The 19930-nt window shown below is 41.1% G+C and overlaps 1 pseudogene; it reads left to right on the top strand.

Annotated features, from left to right (window-relative positions):
* The first annotated feature begins 511 nt into the window (after positions 1-511).
* LOC107749436 (NACHT, LRR and PYD domains-containing protein 3-like) lies at positions 512-18594 on the top strand (annotated as a pseudogene).
* Positions 18595-19930: the final 1336 nt, after the last annotated feature.

The raw sequence follows: 19930 nt of genomic DNA, 5'->3' as shown, positions 1-19930 counted from the left end.
ACTCCAAAGAGAAAGAAAAAATTGAAATCGCATCATATGACCCCTTTAAATCTCTTTTTTGGCTCATTTTATCTGTAAAAGAAAACCTGCCTAATAATTCTGCACACCTGAATATAAGGAGTTTTTCACTTCCAGCCTTATAATCTTAAATTAATATAAATTAATATATCACTTATAAATGATTAAATACACAATTAATGTCGTCGCCGATAGCCTTGTGGGCAGCGCGTCGACACGTAGCATCATTGCGCTTCGGGTGTCCCGTGTTCGAGTCCCGGCTCGTAGACCTTTCCCGATCCCATCCCACTTCGCTTCCTGTCTCACTACTATCCTATCAATAAAAGGCAAAAATGCCAAAAAAATAAATCTTTAAAAAAAGAAAAACACAATTAATAGTAGTTATTAAGATTGATGTGGTTTGGAATTGGTAAAATGTGCTTGGAAAAAAAAATATGATCAGAATATCAATGTGCCTAATAATTATGCACGCACTGTATATTGAAGAAAATACAACTCAACTGTCATCTTCAGACAAACTGAAAAAGAGTGTGTGTCATTGTCCTCACAAAGATTTCTGTTCTGCATTTTGAAATACAGAGACGAACACTGCCTCTAAAATGAGTCTTTTTGAAAAGAAAGAGGAGGAGAATATTGTTCATCAGAAACAAAGACCAACATCTCCAGAGCCCAGCGGTGTGTCTGTGAAGAGTGATCGCTCCATAACAAAACCCCCTCAGTTTAGTGATGGAACAGGGACCTTTAACCCTAGGTGAGAAAATAACCAGTACTGGAAACAAGAGACAGAATTATAACTTATAATAACTTATAACTTATAACTATTTATATAATTTGTCATTGATAAAGCGAAATAATGTGAATTATTGTGTTTTTGCATTACCAGACCAAAGGAAGATCAGACAGCTTCAAGTTCAGTATCCAGCTATGATCTCAGTGTTGAAGCAATGACCTCTGATCCTATGTGAGTACAAACATGAATGTTCATTAATGTATATATATATTCATTAAAAGTATCTTTGTGAATCATGTTTTCTGTAGTTCAGAGCATTTCATTCTCACGAGTTAGTAAGAAGAGATTTGAGGTCTCATTTGTGGAGAAAAATTTTATAAACACAAGTTTTACAGTTTAAACAAACTTGGAGAGACTTTTTTTTTTTTTTTACAAAATATCATTTGAAGAATAAAGCTTGTTCTAGGTAATCTAGGATGATGTGATATTAAAGTTTATAATCATTTATTCTTTATGTTGTTTTTCTTGTTTCTGCTGTGTGGATAGAGATGATCAGACTGGAGTCCTGCAGCAGGATTCCTACCAACCAGTAGATGATAATCTACACAGAATCAAAGATCAACACAAAAACGGCATGAAGAAAAAGTATGAGAGTTTATTTGAAGGAATCAAAATGCGAGAGAATCAAATCCTCCTGAACAGGATCTACACACAGCTTTACATTATAGAGGGAGACAGCGAAGGAGTGAATGAAGAACATGAGGTTTTACAGATGGAGAAAACACCAGAACACAACGCTCACAAGACACTCCAATCTACTGCAATGACATCTTTAAACCATTATCTGAACCAGAACGTGTGAAAAATTACAAAATAAAGATAGTTCTTACTAAAGGCATCGCTGGAATTGGAAAAACGGTCTCTGTGAAGAAGTTCCTTCTGGACTGGGCCGAGGGAAAAGCCAATCAGGATGTAGATTTCATGCTTGTGCTTCCATTTCGAGAGCTGAACTTGATTCGAGATCATCAGTACAGTCTTCACAGACTTCTGCTTGACTTTCACCCTGAACTTCAAGATCTGAACTCAAAGATCTATGAGGAGTGTAATGTTGTGTTCATCTTTGATGGTCTGGATGAAAGCAGAATTACGCTGATGTTTTCAGACAGTGAGAACATTTCAGATGTTACTGAGACCTCCTCAGTGGGCATGTTGATGTCAAACCTCATGAAAGGAGAGCTGCTTCCCTCTGCTCTCATCTGGATCACCTCCAGACCAGCAGCAGCCAGTCAGATCCCCTCCAAATACATCAACCGTGTGACAGAGATTCAGGGATTCAATGATCCTCAGAAGGAGGAATATTTCCGGAAGAGGATCAGTGATGAGCAACAAGCCGGCAGAATAATTTCACATATTAAAAAAGCAAAAAGCCTCCACATCATGTGCCACATACCCATCTTCTGCTGGATCTCAGCCACTGTGCTACAGCAGCTCTTAGAAGAAGATCTCAGTTCAGAAGTCCCTCAAACTCTGACTGAAATGTACATCCACTTCTTGCTCACTCAGATAAACATGGGAAATCAAAAATACAAAGAGAGAGATCCAGAGAAACTCCTGCAGTCCAACAGAGAAGTGATCGTTAAACTTGCTGAACTGGCTTTCAAACAGCTGACGAAAGGCTATGTGATGTTCTATGAGGAGGACCTGATTGAGAGCGGCCTAGACGTCACTGACACCTCGGTGTATTCTGGGATTTGCACTGAGATCTTTAAGGAGGAATCTGTGATTCATCAGAGGAAAGTCTACAGCTTCATCCATCTGAGCTTTCAGGAGTTTCTAGCTGCTTTCTACGTGTTTTACTCCCATGTGATGAAGAACATGGAGCCATTGCAGTTGTTTCTTGATAAGTATAAGGGATCTCTTTATGAGCTACTAACATTAGCAGTTGATCAAGCTCTTCTTAGTAAAAATGGACACCTGGATCTTTTTCTGCGGTTCCTGTTCGGTATTTCACTAGAGTCTAATCAGAGACTCATGAAAGGTTTACTGACACACACAGAGAACAGCTTAGAAACCATCAGAAAAACCACGCTACACATTAAAGACAGAATCAATGTACATTACGATTTCTCGGCTGACAGATCCATCAATTTGTTCCTCTGTCTGCTCGAAGTGAATGATCAGACTCTGTCCAGAGAGATTCAGGAGTTTGTGAAATCAGACAAACACTCAGAGGTGAAACTCTCTTCTGGTTATTGCTCAGCAATAGCCTACATGCTTCAGATGTCAGAGGAGGTGCTGGAAGAGTTTAACCCTATGGAATACAACACATTAGATGAAGGTCGATGGAGACTGATACCAGCTGTGATGAACTGCAGAAAAGCTCTGTAAGTGTTCAGGAGAAACAGATTTGTCTGCACAAAGAACTTTGTGTCACAGGATATTAACTGTCATCAATTAAACACTGTTTAATTTTACAGTACAGAAAACATGATTTTAACCAACTCTCTCTTGTCATTGTCTGTTATAGACTTGCTGGATGTGGTCTCTCTGATCAGCACTGTGAAATTTTGTCTTCAGCCCTACAATCATTAAACTCCCATCTGATAAAGTTGGACCTGTGTAATAATGAGCTGCAAGATTCAGGAGTGAAGCTGCTTTCTGCCGGACTGAAGAGTGCACACTGTCAACTGAACATACTGAGGTTTGACTTTTACATTCACTCATTCACTACGTTCAAATGCGTGTATGAATAGGTGTTTTCTCAGGTGTCTTTGATTAGTCTTGTAGCTAAACTCTGCAGGGAAGTGGTCTTCCAGGGCTGAATTTGAGTGTCGCCAAACTTTTCAGAATGTGCACCTCTTCTTTATGTTTGATTGTTGTATTTGAATGATTTGTCACTGTATGACATCTGACTCCTTCATTAAATAGTTAAATATTCAAATCACATTTTCTTTGTATTGCACTTTTCACAATACACTTTGTTTCAAAGCAGCTTTCAAAAAGATGCATGTTTCAAAGGTTACAATAAAGAAGAGGTGACTGTGTCAAGGGAATAAGATCTGAACTCAAAAATGGCTATTTTAGGATCACAGAGGGCTGAAAACAATGCAGATTAATTCACCTAAACACATTGAAGTGGAGTTGTCCAGATGTGTTCAGATTTTTTTATTCCATCATATACAGTGAAAGAGTGAGAAAAGCTGCGTTATAGCTTCAGCTGTGAGGTTTCTCTAAATAATGCAGATATATGTACAGCTTGCTAATGAGAGCTCTAAAACAGCTGTTTATTGTGAGAACTGGTGAGAATGACACACTTGGGATTGCTCAAGGATTGGACGAGTATGGAAGCCTGTTTCTGCCACAGAATAAAATGGTTTAAAAGATAATTGCGATTTATAATCTCACAATTGCGAGTTTACATCTTACGAATTGCGAGATGTAAACTAGCAATTGTGAGATAAAAAGTCACAATTATTTTTTCAAATATTTTATTGTGTCTGAAACAAGGTTCCATACATGAGAGTACGTTTGCAGACAGCGGCAAGTTTGGTAACGAAAGGCTGTAAGGAAAGCGTGTGCGGAAAGCCCTTATATGGAGATGTTTTGGGTGTATTTTATGCTAATGACTAACCTCGTGCACGCGGCCATTCATTAGAGTACTCCAAATTCACGAACATCAGAACGATGTTAAGAACGAATTTATATACGTACGAAATTGTTGTGAATTTTTCATGAGAAGTTCTTCTGTGTGTACAAATGCGAAATAATCCACGCAATTATTAGTGAATGAGACCCAATGTCTTAAGGCGTGATAACAATAAGTGGAATAATTCACAAAAAATATGTGTATCATTTTTCTAATAATTAATCAGTAAGTCATCAATCATTACATATGTACATACATAGATTTTCGAGAATTTTATAATGATTTTAAAGGGGTCATATGATGCGATTTAAATTTTTCCTTTCTCTTTGGAGTGTTACAAGCTCTTGGTGCATAAAGAAGATCTGTAAAGTTTCAAAGACTAAAGTCTGTAACATTTCCGTCACACGCTTGAGGTATTCGGCCAATCACAATGCACTGGATAGCTGGCCAATCAGAGCACACCTCGCTTTTTCAGACCGATGAGCTTTGTAAAAATCGACGCGTTTCAGAAAGGCGGGGCATAGAGGAGAAACAATAATGTACAGTATGTGGAAAATAATGTGGGTTTTTTTACCTTAAACCGCATAAACACATTTCATTACACCAAATACACCAAATAATGTTATTTTTAGCAGCATCATATGACCCCTTTAAGAAAAATCTGGTAATCGTAAATGCTAGACAGATTGAATCATTGTCATTTAATGGTTGTTCTAACAGGTTTTAATGACTAAATATGTAATCTTGTTTAGATTGGCAGGTTGTAGACTGACTGGTCGGTGCTGTGAAAGTTTGTCTTCAGCTCTACAATCATCAAAGTCCCATCTGAGAGAGCTGGACCTGAGTAACAATGACCTGCAGGATTCAGGAGTGAAGCTGCTCTCTGATGGACTGAAGAGTCCAAACTGTCAGCTGGAGACACTGGGGTTTGACTTTTACATTCAACCATTCACTATGCTTAAATATGCAGTTTTAAAGGTGTTTCAGTGATCAGATTTTAAAATATGTATTCTCTAACAACTGTGTCCCACTGGCTAAATAACAGTGTTTTTTTTTTTTAAAGAAACAAAAGCTTCCCAACTAATTCCTTATCTGTTGAATGTTTATATATTTTTATTGTAAAACATGACAAAAATACTGATTAAGAGTTTTGTATTGAATGACAGTTTGAAAATACGAGACAGGAACTGATCTTAACTTACCAACTTAACACAATACAGTGTATACCATTAAGTGAACAAATTTCAAAGACACGCATAAGAAAAATTTTTATCTAAAGTATAGCAGCCTACTGAGATATTTACAAACATAGATACAGAGGAAACCACTGAAACAACAAGAGGAAAGCACTGAAAGGGACTACAGGTGGAAACAATGACAAAGAAATAGTCAAATAAACAAACAAAAAAAAACTACTCAACATTACTCCAGCATAAATACAGGAGGTACCTAGTGTTTATAATAGACACTTTATCCTACTGGTGGTTACGTATATGGTACCTAAACTATCCAAGTCCTATATCTGGGGCCTGTGCCATGAAGCTGACTGAACAAATGCAGGATTACAGGATTGTAAAAAAAATCTAAGGCTGCGTTTACACTGGCACAAAAAATCCGATCTTTCGCTCACATCTGACACAGATCGGAATTTGTTGCACACGTGTAAACCAAAAAACCCGCACGAGATCCGATTTTTTTGCATCCGATCTGAGCCACTTCCAAATGTGGATTTTAATCGGATACACATCTGATATCTGGACATTCGACCTACGTCTAAACACACATATCCGATTCTCCACAGAACTCCCAATGCGAGGGCGACAATGTTGCTCATAAAGATTTTTAATGGTGTTTTAATGCCAGAGTGCTCTGTATGCGCTCGCATTTTATTGAGATGGAAACTTTTTATAGTAAGAGATTGCACATTCAGGAGCTGGTTTTCAACCCCCGCTCAGTGAATTTTGAAAATACAACAGCTAAAAGCTACATATATTTCTCAGCAATGAGGTGATAACTTATCAGTTTTTGTAATTAAACCGACGAGCTTGTTTGCAATGCTTCACAATCGCTCGCTCGCACGTGGGTGCATGCGTTTATTCGTTCTCTCTCTCTCTCTCTCTCCTTAATTCGAATTAATTTCAATAAATATCATCTTTATTTCACTAAGAATTCTACCTCTAACGAGCTGTAGATAAAATAGTCTAACGAATTAAAATTACCGTTATTTTCCGGTCTTTATCCGTTCAGCCAGATTTTGTGCTGCAAAACATCTATGACAGCCGTTGTCCATGCTGGCAAATAATAATGGCCATTCGACATGAATTATATAAATCATTTTAATAGCACGGCCATTTAAAAAACCCCAGGGTCTACCATGTGCATAGTAAAGCGATCACTGCAGACAATCCTTTTGGGTGGGAATGTAAACACAGATATCGGATACCAGTCGTGTCTAAAGTGAATGTGAACAGATGGGCCAAAAAATCGGATATGGTCAAAAGATCGGATCTGTGCATTAAGACTTGCAGTGTAAACGCAGCCTAATTCAATCCAGTGAGGCTTTGTTGGTACCATCAACATTGTCTGTCAGTGGCTGTTCACTACTGATGAACTCAGGTTCAAGGCCTATAACATGCTATGAAACATATTATTGAAACTGCAATTGGGGAGGTGCAAGCAGGTGCTTCAATAAAGTCCAAAAAGACCACCACAGCATTGTAAAAAAAAGGCAAAAATTGGAAGCAATTCTATACAGGCGGCATTGTAATTAATAAATTAGTTAATCATTTGAAAACTTATACATTTAAACAATTGTGCATGTAATTATATAATGATATAATGAACAATGTTAAAGGGGGTCATATGATCCAATTTCAATTTTTCCTTTCTCTTTGAAGTGTTACAAGCTCTTGGTGCATAAAGAAGATCTGTAAAGTTGCAAAGACTAAAGTCTGAAATCCAAAGAGATATTCTTTATAAAAGTTAAGAGTCAGCCACGCCTACCTAAAACGGCTCCTTCTAACACGCCCCCACATATCTACCTCACTATGTGGGAAGATTTGCATAACGCTGCCCAAATGTTCACGCAAAGAAAGGCGGCGTAACTTTTATTCTGGCTGTAGTATTGTTGCTGCCGCCGCCATGTCGTGAAGACTCTGTGTGTTTCGTTGTGAAAGCGAAACTATTTTGTTTGGCCTTCCAAAAGAGGACGATATCTGCTTCGTCATGCCTAGAGCTGATCCGTGCTGGTCGCTAAGGAAATACATCAACTTCGAGCTGTGGATCGCCACAGCAATTGTAACTGTAAAACAATTGTAACTGTGTAACAGTAGAGTAGACTACAATGCCGGCTGTTCTGACTCAAAGACTGTAAGTACATTTTGATATTTAAAGGATTTGCCACTGATGATTCAAACGTGAGTTTTTGGGCAGTGTGGAGTAGCATTTGTTGTTTGTCATTTCTCTGATCACAAATGCAGACATGGTTTTGTTTACGCGGCGCGATGCAACACGTAAAAAGACAGTATATGTCATTGTAATCCGTAATTATGTCCCCACTGGATGCAACAAATGCCTCGTTTGTAATGGGTTTTAATGTTTTTGTGAGTTGTGTTTTAATGGTGAGGGGTGTAACATTTCCATCACATGGTTGAGGTACACAAAATAATGTTATTTTTAGCCACATCATATGACCCCTTTAATATGCAGTCATATTAACATCTTTGGGATGTTATGGCAGAAGTGAAGATTATAAATGTCAGTCAGTCAGAAAACAGTGTCTCTGTTTAATGGGTGTTGCGACCAGAGTTAATTACTTTCTGCTTTGTTGTTTTTTTTCTGTTTAGATTGGCCTTCTGTAATCTCACTGGTCAGTGCTGTGAAAGTTTGTCTTCAGCTCTACAATCATCATACTCCTCATTGAGAGAGCTGAACCTGAGTAACAATGACTTGCATGATTTAGCAGTGGAGATGATCTCTGCTGGACTAAAGAGTTCACACTGTCAACTAGACACACTGAGGTATTTAAGAACACAGATAAACTTTTACTCTATTTAAAATAAACATGACACTTTATTTCTGCTTTTGACTTTCTTGGGCAATTGCAATGTTTTAGCAGAATCCAGTTGCTATATTTGTTCCAGCATTTCACTGAAAACATCTGTTTGTGTTTTTTAATGATTTGTTTAGGAGTACTAATACTAACTAAATGGTGAATGATATAGATACCAGTATTTTTAGTACAGTGCATTTTTATGTATAGTACAAGGAGACTAAATATTTGATTAGCATATTGAGTTGTATTATTTTATCAACATCAGATGTAAGACACTAAGAGCTCAAAACCATCAGAACTCAAAATGCACTCTGGACTCTTTTAGCAATTTCAAGTTCCTTTATTTCGAGGTGCGCAAGGCAGCAAGCGTCCTTTTTTTTTAGACTTTTCAATTTAATTTGAAGTCACATGACTTTTAGGGGTCTTAATGTGCCTTATGGAGTTGCCTGCTTCTTTTGCCATAGTGGCCGTCTTCTGGTCTGCTGCCTTCTCACCCTCTACATCCAATATTAAGTTATTTTTTTTATCTGAAACATGAAACACCTTCAGAAACTATTAGCCAGTTGCTATAAAAAGAATGTTTAAATGTTTTGTTTAAATGCTTTGATTAATGCAGGTGGTGACCTCCCATTAGAATTTAATCAATTTTACTGGAAAAGTAAGAGTACAAATAAAAGAATACCAAGGCAGCAATTTGTACTTTACACAAACAGTAGTTTCAGTCAACAGCAATACATTTTTAAACAAAAATTAATACTTGTACTCTGATACATTTCCACATACATTTTTGTTACTTTTGTAGCTCAAACTAAGGTGACTTTGTGACAGTGACATCCGATTGCCAAACTATTGCCATGTGGGCTTGTTGTGTGTTTGTAGGTTGTCTGGCTGTATGGTTACAGAGGAAGGCTGTGGTTATATGTGTTCAGCTCTGAGTTCAAACCCCTCACACCTGAGAGAGCTGGATCTGAGCTACAATAACCCAGGAGAATCAGGAGTCAAGCTGCTCTCTGAAAAACTGGAGGATCCCATATGCGCACTGGACAAACTCAAGTATGTGTGTGTGTGTGTTTACTAAAGACATTTTACTGAGAAAGGGGTGGTTTCCTGGACAGAGATTATAGGGTCAGATTTACTTAACAGGGCAAATAAGCGTTACAGCGCAATTCTGTAAAAACGCTAAGGGGACTGACAAGGTGCACATTAAAATGTTTAAGGTTCCTAATATTGTTTTTGGAGTCTCCTACAATAGGATTACATGCATGAGAGGTCAAAAAACGCTTTCGTTTTCTCAAATATCACCTCATTTTCCAGCAATTCTCAAACGATTCGTTCGAAGCAGTTCTAAGGTTCATTCTCTCTAAAACGCTCCTTTCCGTGAGCCTACTCTGCTCTGATTGGTCAGATGGCCTAGTCTGTTGTGATTGGTCTACCGCTTACAGCACGTGTCGGAAACTAAACGACCACTGCAATAGTTTCGTATTTTGAACGCTCAATATAAATTATCTATTATTTATCATACTTATAGGTTGTGATTCAGTGAAGACAGCTGGTCCAAATAAACTGGGTACTGAGCCATCTTTCAAGAGCAAGCGTTTTGTGAATCCCGCGTTGAACTCCCCGAGATTAGAGAAGTAGTCGTCAATGACGTGTTTGTGGGCTGGGTCAAGTTGATCGCGGCCGGCTAACGTAGAACCTAGGCGGTCATTATGCAAATGTGTTACCCTGTGACATGTAGCCGTCTTGGAAGTGGGATTCAAATTACTAACGACTCGTCTAAGCTGTACAGAGTCGATTCTTTATTTTGGGAGACAATAACATTATTTATCGTGCACTTTCGGCTTTACAACTTTGCAGATCCTTTACATTCACATACAGCTACATTACACACTGCATGAAAGGCAATATTGGAAATGGCATAATAGGGGCACTTTAAAGAACACAGACACAACCAGATTTTAATTTAGATTTCCATAATGATCAGCGCAATCTACCAAGAGCAGCGCAAATTAGTGCCTGCTTTTTTTGGGCGCAAATACCAGTAATCTGACGAGCGCAAATGTTAGTAAAACGTGTTGCGTGATTCATTTTAATACTCTCCTCCCATAAATTTTGCGTCTGAAAGGGAAACTCCTACAAAGGCATATTCAATAAGGTCAGGTGCAAAAGTAACCGTGTCCACGCCTTTTCAATGCTAATTCTTCACTTCTTTAGTAAATCCTTCCAGTACTATTTTAATGCCAAAAGATGGTTTGCGCTTTATATATATAAACTATTTATAATTAATAACTATATAACTAATACAGTTTGAAATACAACAAAGTTTACCTTTTAAACATGTATCCAATATTTCTAACATTTAAACATAATTTAACAAGCATTTTAGAAGCAAAAATGAAACATTTATCGTCATGAAAAGACAGATGTGACTCGTTTAAGTGATTGACTGTCACAAACAGGCAAGAGACAAGAGGAGTTTAGGTAAACAGAGGGGTTTATTGTCAATGCTGTGATGGTCAGGATCGAATGTTCAGATAGTGAACGGTAGACCGAACACTGGAATACTGAGTGGAGTGAGAAGATATAGCGGGCTTGATTGGTGATGCAAGTGCAGGTGATCAGAATTCGGGTGATTGGGATCTGGAGGTGACTGTGCTGACGTGAGTGATTGCGATGATTTCCTGACATTACCCCCTCCTCCAGTATGTCGTCGCGGGCCACCCAGGACCTCTCCTCCGGTCCGAATCCTTCCCAGTCAATAAGATATTGTAACCGGCTGCCCTGTCGCTGTGAATTCAGGATTTCTTTCACCTGGTACACCGAGGGCTGGTCCAGAACCTCAGGAGGAGGGGGTGCTTCTGGCTCGGTGGATCTGGAGGAGGAGGAGGAAGAACAAGGTCTGAAGAGGGAGACATGGAATGAGGGGTGAATTTTGTACCTTGGTGGAAGTTGCAGAAGGTAGGTGACTTGGTTGATCTGCCTCTGTATTGGGAACGGACCAATATAGCCGGGACTCAGCTTTTTACAGGGCAGGCAGAGGCGCAGATCCTGGGTGGACAGCCAAACCAGCTCTCCAGGCTGGTAGGTGGGAGTAACGGTACGCCGGGCATCTGCGAAGAACTTATGCCTCCGCACTGCTTGTTGGAGCTGGACATGAGCCGAGTCCCACACACTCTCGGAACCAGTAGTCTATACATGGCACAGACTGAACAGCTTTGGACGTACCTGTTGACATCCCGGGCCATACTGGGCCACCAGTATCGAGCCTGGAGGAGCAAGAGGGTCCGTTGCCTGCCTGGGTGGCCAGAGCCCGGTACTTCATGCACTGAGCCCAGAAGGGTCTGACGCTGGGAGGTGGGAACATACGTCTTCCCTTCTAGGCAGCCCGGCGGAGCAGCCTTGCAATTGCAATTTCCAGGTCTGTAAGTGATTGTGAATTGGAACCTTGTGACGATCAAAGCCCATCGGGCTTGAGTCTTTTGGCTTCACAGAGATATTGGAGAATCTTATGATCCGTGATCACTGAGAAAGGGTGATGGGCTCCCTCCTACCTGTTGACATCCTGGGTCATACTGGGCCACCAGTACCGAGCCTGGAGGAGCGAGAGGGTCCGTTGCCTGCCTGGGTGTCCAGAGCCCGGTACTTCATGCACTGAGCCCAGAAGGGTCTGACGCTGGGAGGTGGGAACATACGTCTTCCCTTCTAGGCAGCCCGGCGGAGCAGCCTTGCAATTGCAATTTCCAGGTCTGTAAGTGATTGTGAATTGGAACCTTGTGACGATCAAAGCCCATCGGGCTTGAGTCTTTTGGCTTCACAGAGATATTGGAGAATCTTATGATCCGTGATCACTGAGAAAGGGTGATGGGCTCCCTCCAGCCAGTGACGCCACTCCTCCAGGGCCAGTTTGATGGCGAGCAGTTCCCGATTGCCGATGTCATAATTCTGCTCCGCCGGGTTCAGTTTCCTGGAGAAGTAAGCGCAAGGATGGAGGATTGGAGGTTCCCCACATTGCTGTGACAGCATGGCCCCAACGCCAGTAGTAGAGGCGTCAACTTATACTACAAAGGGTACCTGGGGATCCGGATGGTGAAGGATGGGGGCCGTGCTGAAGGCCTCCTTGAGCTGGTTGAAGGTTTCGCGGGCAAGGCTGTTCCAGGACAGGGACTTGGGTTTGCCTCGTAGCATGGAAGTAAGCATGTGGAAACTCTTCACGAACCATGGATAGGAGTTCGCGAACCCCAGGATACTTTGCAACTCCTTCACTCCGCAGGTCCAGTTTGGAGAAGACGCGAGCTCCACGGAGTTCCTCCAGGGCGTCTGGGACCAGGGGAAGTGGGTATGGTAGTTTCACCGTCTGAGAGTTCAGCATGCGATAGTTGATGCACGGCCTCAAGCCCCCGTCCTTCTTGCCCACAAAGAAGAAGCTCGAGGCTGCCGGGGAGGTGGATGGGCAGATGAAACCTTGCTTAAGAGCCTCCTGGATGTAATCCTCCATGGCCTTGCGCTCCGGGATGGACAGTGGGTATACTCTACCCTTAGGGAGTTTTGCCCCAGGCAGCAAGTCGATGGCACAGTCCCATGGCCGTTGCGGTGGAAGGCGAATGGCTGCCTGCTAACTAAAGACATCCTGGAACGCCACATAGTCAGATGGGACGGTCGGTGTTTCTTGCGGTTCTGGGCTTTCAACAAGGGTGGAAGCAACTTGAGCCCTAACGGGGCGTGGAAGCGGTACGGGTAGAGTGCGGAGACAGTTTCTTTGACATGACTCGCTCCAGCGAGTGATATCACAGGGTTCCCATCTGACCTCTGGAGAGTGGAGAGTGAACCAGGAGCGTCCCAGGATGATATCCACTGTGGGTCCCTCTAATACCAGGAAGGAAATGGTTTCCTCATGCAGACTTCCGATCCTCAATCTTAAGTCAAGTCAAGTCACCTTTATTTATATAGCGCTTTTAACAATACAGATTGTGTCAAAGCAACTGAACAGCATTAATTAGGAAAATAGTGTGTCAATAATGCAAAATAACAATAGTAAACAAATTTTTCAGTTAAAGACAGCAAGCCAGAGGTGACAGCGGCAAGGAACCAAAACTCCATCGGTGACAGAATGGAGAAAAAACCTTGGGAGAAACCAGGCTCAGTCGGGGGGCCAATTCTCCTCTGACCAGACAAAACCAGCAGTTCAATTTCAGCCCCATCTTAGCGGTGGGGCACGAAACTGCACCCGCCCCAGCGGCTTTCCCTGGATCATCTCAACTCGGAGCTCCCGGGCTTGACATAGGCGGGGTAGATGGAGACGATTTAGGAGGTCATAGGATATGAAATTGCCCGAAGAGTCAGGTAGAATCCATTTTCATGGGCTCTGGTACAGAGGGACTGCTGGTGGACGCGAAGGGCTGGTGGGTGGCTTCGTGGGGCTGGCATGCTGACAACAGTTGAGAGATGCGAGTGGCTCGTTGTAGAAAGCCTTCTAGTCCGATGTTGTCATCGTAGATGGCCATTTGAGCACGAAGGGGAGGGTCCAGACCTTGACGGTAGGCACTGAGGAGGGCCGCCTCATTCCAGCCACTAGTCGCCGCTAGTGTGCGGAATTGTAGGATGTACTCACTGGTGGTAGATGAGCCTTGACGCAGGTGCAGAAGTTGGTCGGACACGGAAAGCTATCCCATCGTGGAGCCAAACACTTCCTTGAAATGATTTTTGAAAGCATTGTATGAATTATGGCACTGTTGGCGGTCCATATTGCTCGGGCCCATTCCAGCGCTTTGCCGTTTAGGAGGGAATTTAAGAAGGCTACCTTCAAACGCTCCATTGTGAATTTCTGCGGCTGCATCTCTATAAACAGATCCACTTGTAGAAGTAAGCCGCCACACACAGCCGCGTCACCAGCATATGAAGCAGGCAGGGCCATGGGACTTACAGAGGCAGATGATGGGGTGGTGACTGGCGTGAGGGAGGTCCTGAGGGCGCTGACTAGTTCCTCGAGGACCTCTGCGGTGGATGGAAAACGGGGATCCATGGAGGTGTTGGTTCTGGTCCGGTCTTCTGTCACAAACAGGCAAGAGACAAGAGGAGTTCAGGTAAACAGAGGGGTTTATTGTCAATGCTGTGATGGTCAGGATCGAAGGCAGGGGGGTATGAGAGATATGTGAGAGTTCTGGGTTTCTTAGCTTCTTGGTAATCTGGGTTCTGATAGTTGCAGGAATCCTGGAGATGAACCGGGGCTGAGGAGAATCGGAATCGCGGAGACTTAATAGACTTCTGGAGGTAAGGAAACAACAGTTAGTAATGCAGGTAAGGAGTCCAGAAATGTTCAGGTAGTGAACGGTAGAACGGACACTGGAATACTGAGTGGAGTGAGAAGATATAGATATAGATATAGCGGGCTTGATTGGTGATGCAGGTGCAGATGATCAGAATTCGGGTGATTGGGATCTGGTGTGTGTCGGAGGAGGCGACTGTGCTGACGTGAGTGATTGCGATGATTTCCTGACATTGACATTGCATCTCTTTAGTTTGCTTTGTTTCTTTGCTGTAAATCATTTTATGTTTTGCAGTTTTATTGACTAATTAGATCATACACAAACCTATATTTTACCAAAGAAATGCAAGTTGGCAGCACTGAGAACTACTCTCACACCTGAAGAGGATGCAAAATACCCTGCTCATTACAAATGCTGGGTTGTTGCGACTTTCCTATCAGTAGCTGGGTTACACAATAACTACACAAACACAAAAAATATTTTGGTTGAAAGAAAATAACCACGATTTTTGGAGTACATGTGCACACTTTGAAAGCAACTGATGCAAGCTGGTAATTGCCCTCCTCCGATCACTTGACAGATCCGTCACATCGCTTTGTTCCGGGACCTCGCAATTTACAAATTAAGCACTGGTTAATTAAAACAGTCTATGCCGTTCAGTCTGAGCACAGGCCATGAAGCATATTTGCTCATGTGAAGAGAATGATTTTTTCATGTGAAGAAGATGCTTTTTTTTTGCGTCAAGTGCGTTAAGTACAAAGACTGGTTTACATAATAAATAATAGTTTAGCATTTAAATACATCTCAAATATGGAAACATTTGGATTTGTGCCGAATGAAAGAGGTAGGCTGCATTAGAACAACAGCGTTTATTATCAGTTTTGCTACTTATATTTTAACAACTTAATTTGGCAGCTGATATTTTTCATTCTTGTTCTGTTCTGAATACCGTTAAATTGAAAGGATTTGTTGTGGAGTGAGGAGAACTAAAATAGTCTGTAGGCTAGCTATTGTGTTTATTGTTTGTAAATCAGGTCCTATGACATTCCGATAAAAATATATCATTGTCAAACACAACACAAGGCCCACAGGCCCAAACAACACCTCATTGCATGTGGCCCACGAGATACTGTAAGCCTGACATATTTCCACCTCATTTCATGTGGCCCACAAGTAAATTTTTGAAATGTATGAATTAAATGTTTCAGTTAGAGCTTCACACATTTATACAAAGTTTACAGACTTCCTTCTCATTTATTTATGTTCTCCAAAACAATTTTGCCTATTGATAATGTTATTGATGGTACTGTTGTTGTTATTTAAAAAAAAAAAAAAACATGCATACAATGTTCTTATTGTTGTGATATGATAAATGAAATGTAACAAATATAAAATGATTCTGCATATCAATTATTGGATATGAATATACAAATAATCCATATTGGCTATAAAAAATTAACATCAATTTACTGATCATATCAGATGTGTGGAATGTGACACTGTTTTTTTTATAGTGTGGCTCATGGAGGAGAGTTCAGGATTACAGAAGGACTACAGAAATGTACGTCTACACACACACACACACACACACACACACACCTTCAGTGACTGGTGTTGTGTTATAAACGTCTCTCTTCTTTTGTTCAGATGCCTGTTTTCTCACACTGGATCCAAACACAGCAAACAATAAACTCATTCTCTCTGAGGAGAACAGAAAGGTGACATATGTGGAAAAAGATCAGTCATATCCTGATAATCCTGAGAGATTTGATGTGTATCAGATTCTGTGTAGAGAGAGTCTGCCTGGACGCTGTTACTGGGAGGCTGAATGGAGTGGAGTTGAGGCTGTTATATCAGTGACATATAAAGGAATCGTCAGGAAGGGAAGTAGTCGTGACTGTATGTTTGGACGCAATAACATCTCCTGGAGCCTGTTGTGCACTGAAGCCAAGTTCACTGCCCGTCACAATAACAATTCAACTGACATATCTGCTCCTTCATGCTGCTCTAATAGAGTAGGAGTTTATTTGGACATGTCGGCTGGCACTCTGTCCTTCTACAGTGTCTCGGACACACACAAACTCGCACTCTTACACACATTTAACAACACATTCACTGGACCTCTCTATGCTGGATTTGGGGTTTATTATTTGAACTCCTCAGTGTCTCTGTATGACATTAACAGCCTCTATAAGGAGCCTCCTGTTAGAAACAAGAGAGATACACACATAACCGGGTGAGTTATCACACATAAATATTTCTTTTATGGTTGGCTTCATGTGTACATTTTGCTCTCTTTATCTCAATTTGTGCATGTGTGTGTCTCAGCATATGAGCAAAGGGTACACAATAACTGCCAATAAAGACAATAAATTCTCCTTAACAGCCGTCAAACTGTATGCATTGATTATATGTTTGTGAATATTTGTTATTTTAGATAAACGGCATGTATTTCTCAGTTAGCTTGTTTCCATCAGAGGCTAATGTCCTTGTGCGAGTCTAGACAGATTTTCATTTGAGTTTTCCTTGGTTATTCGTATGTCACTGATTTGAATTATCATCAACAATAGCAGACTAGCCTTGGTAAAAAACTTAAGTGCTAATAATGTTTATATCCAAACTTCTCACTATTTATTCTTTACCTCTTCTACAGGTTCTCCAACCCCAAACCTTCTGAGCTCAATATTCAGCCACTGCTGACCTGTCAGTCTTGCATCAATATAGTTGATTCTGATCAGTGGGTTCAGATTGAGCCGTCGACCCATACACATGAAGGCATGTCGGAGTTTAGGGTCAGCACTGTCCCAGGCCGCTACGAGTGTATCAGGACCAGAATGCGATGGGTCTGTGACTGTGAGGTCACCTTTCAGTATCATGTCGTAGACGGGCGGTTCCTCAACACAGAGCTGGAGCGTCTGCAGTGTAACCGAATCGGTCCAGTGATTGACGTGACGGTGATCTCAGGGAAACTGGAAGAAGTTCATCTGCCCCATTATGTCTGTTTAGGACATTCTGACCCCTCTCTCAAGGATGCTGTGAAAGTCCTCAGTGTAAAAGATGAGGGAATATATGTAGAGTCTGTGCAGCTGACCCGATTTCATGCTAAACTTGTCCAACCATCATTCTCTCTTAAAACTTTAATTATAAGTTGGATAATGCAGTGGGATGAACACTGCGATCTTCTTCTGTACATGTGTTCTAAAGATCCTCTCATTTTACATGTCTACTTTTTTCCACTTGATGAACTTTTAAAAGAAGTTGTGGAGAAAGATGAAAAATCAAGCCATCCAATCAAGCATCCCAGACCTGACAAGGCATTTCGGATGAAAACACCACACTTTCTTAATGTTCCTGGTGCCTCTGTCCATCCCAAAGAAGGGATCACACTCAGAAGGAATACTGTCCCAAATTTCTTCAAGGTCAAGATGCACCTGGAGAATGATCTTGAAATGACTCTCATTAGAGATGAGGATAATTGTCTGGACTGCAACATTGCCTGGACTGCAACAATTGAGAAAGATGAACTTGATAAGATAAATACGAAGAAAGATGAGCAGCGTCTGCTTCTGAATAGCGATAAAGATAAAGCGGCATTTTTTGATAACAATTTCGCAGATCTCATTCAGAGGGTTATAAATGTTAAGACTGTTGCAGATCAACTGCTTCAGCAGGGCATAATTCATGAGGAACAATATTCACAAATCACACATGACAATTTAACCAGTGCGGACAGCATGAGAAAGATCTGTGAGATTATACGTAAGCACAGCGTCACTGAGAAAGCTAAATTAATCACAATTCTTCGAGATGAGAAGCTTTACGACTTCAGAACATCTGTCTGATTCTACACCTTAAGCTTAAAGAAGTCATCGGATGCAAAATTCACTTTGCCAACACACATTTCAGTTCAAACAACTTGTAAGTGTGTCTACACAACCACCCTATAATGATAAAAATCCACCCAGAGTTTTTTTTTGTTTTGTTTTTTTAATCCAGATAAATAATATCCCTTTTTTCAAATCAAGCCGTTCTCAGATTCTTGGCTGTGTAACGTTATACGGACCCAGGCCCCTCCCACGATTGTTGAATGACACCAGCGTTTTACCTCAGACCCGTCCTGAGTGAGCTGTAACAGTCCGCCATTGTTTCGACGCCAGAGATGTAGACAAAAATTTGTCTCCTAAGTGATTGAGGTGTTCTGTTGTTGGATGTAATAATGAACATAGCAGTTGTCATTTACTCCCGACATCTGAGCCACTGAAGACGCAGTGGAGTACGTTTGTTTTTGAAGGGAATGCGTCCCCCGATCTGCCTAATTGCATCTATGTTCACGCGAATCAGTCGTGCTTCAGCCTCACCTCCAGAAGAAGTGAGTATACGTTTTTTTAATGAATTTTGCAAATCGCCTTTTCTAATAATTTGCTAGTTAGCAAGTTTCACGATGAATGCGGCTAAAGTTTACAGTCTCTCAAAGAACTGCATGTCACCCCACGGAAGAGAGGGGCGGGGTGAGCAGAGCTCATTAACATTTAAAGGGAAATGCACTGAAACAGCTTGCTGTGAAAAGAGCTGTTTTTGACACGGTAAAAAGGGTGTTGTTTTACACTACCATTGAGAAATTTTAACCAAAGTATATTATAGACTTTTCATTAAGACCCTATAGAATCATATCAACTTGTGCAAAATGGGCATCCAATGACCCCTTTAAGGTGAATGATATATTATATCTCCCTCTCTGCCTGCTCATGTATTGGCATACTTCCCAGTTCCCGGTTGCACCATGTCCTTGTGTATTAGTTCTTAACAGAAACATAGGAGGTAGATGTATATAAAACTATGATTATTTGTTAGACAGTATGAGGAGAATAAAGACTGAAAATATTAAAAAAGCATATATATTTCAACAACGGCAACTGCAGATAAACCCAAGGTTTTTCTAGTGATGATAAAGGAAAACTACTTTGATAAATGTATGAAACCATGTAAATATTTTATCCAAGTATTACCATAATAATAAATGAAGCATTTTCCCCAAAATGATAATTGGCATAGAACAGGCATCATCAAATCTGGCCCACAAGATCCACTTTCCTGCAGAGTTTAGCTCTAACCCTAATCAAACACACCTGAGCATGCTAATCAATAGGTGTGTTCGACTTCATGGAGCGCTGCGCAGACCGATCGGCGGCTGACTTGAAGCAGTGCATGCCGGTTAGAAA

Source organism: Sinocyclocheilus rhinocerous, unplaced genomic scaffold (assembly GCF_001515625.1).
Source record: "Sinocyclocheilus rhinocerous isolate Xijiao unplaced genomic scaffold, SAMN03320098_v1.1 scaffold701, whole genome shotgun sequence".
In the NCBI taxonomy this organism is placed as follows: domain Eukaryota; kingdom Metazoa; phylum Chordata; class Actinopteri; order Cypriniformes; family Cyprinidae; genus Sinocyclocheilus; species Sinocyclocheilus rhinocerous.
Note: the sequence above shows the minus strand (reverse complement) of the source record. Positions and strands in the feature narration are given on the sequence as shown.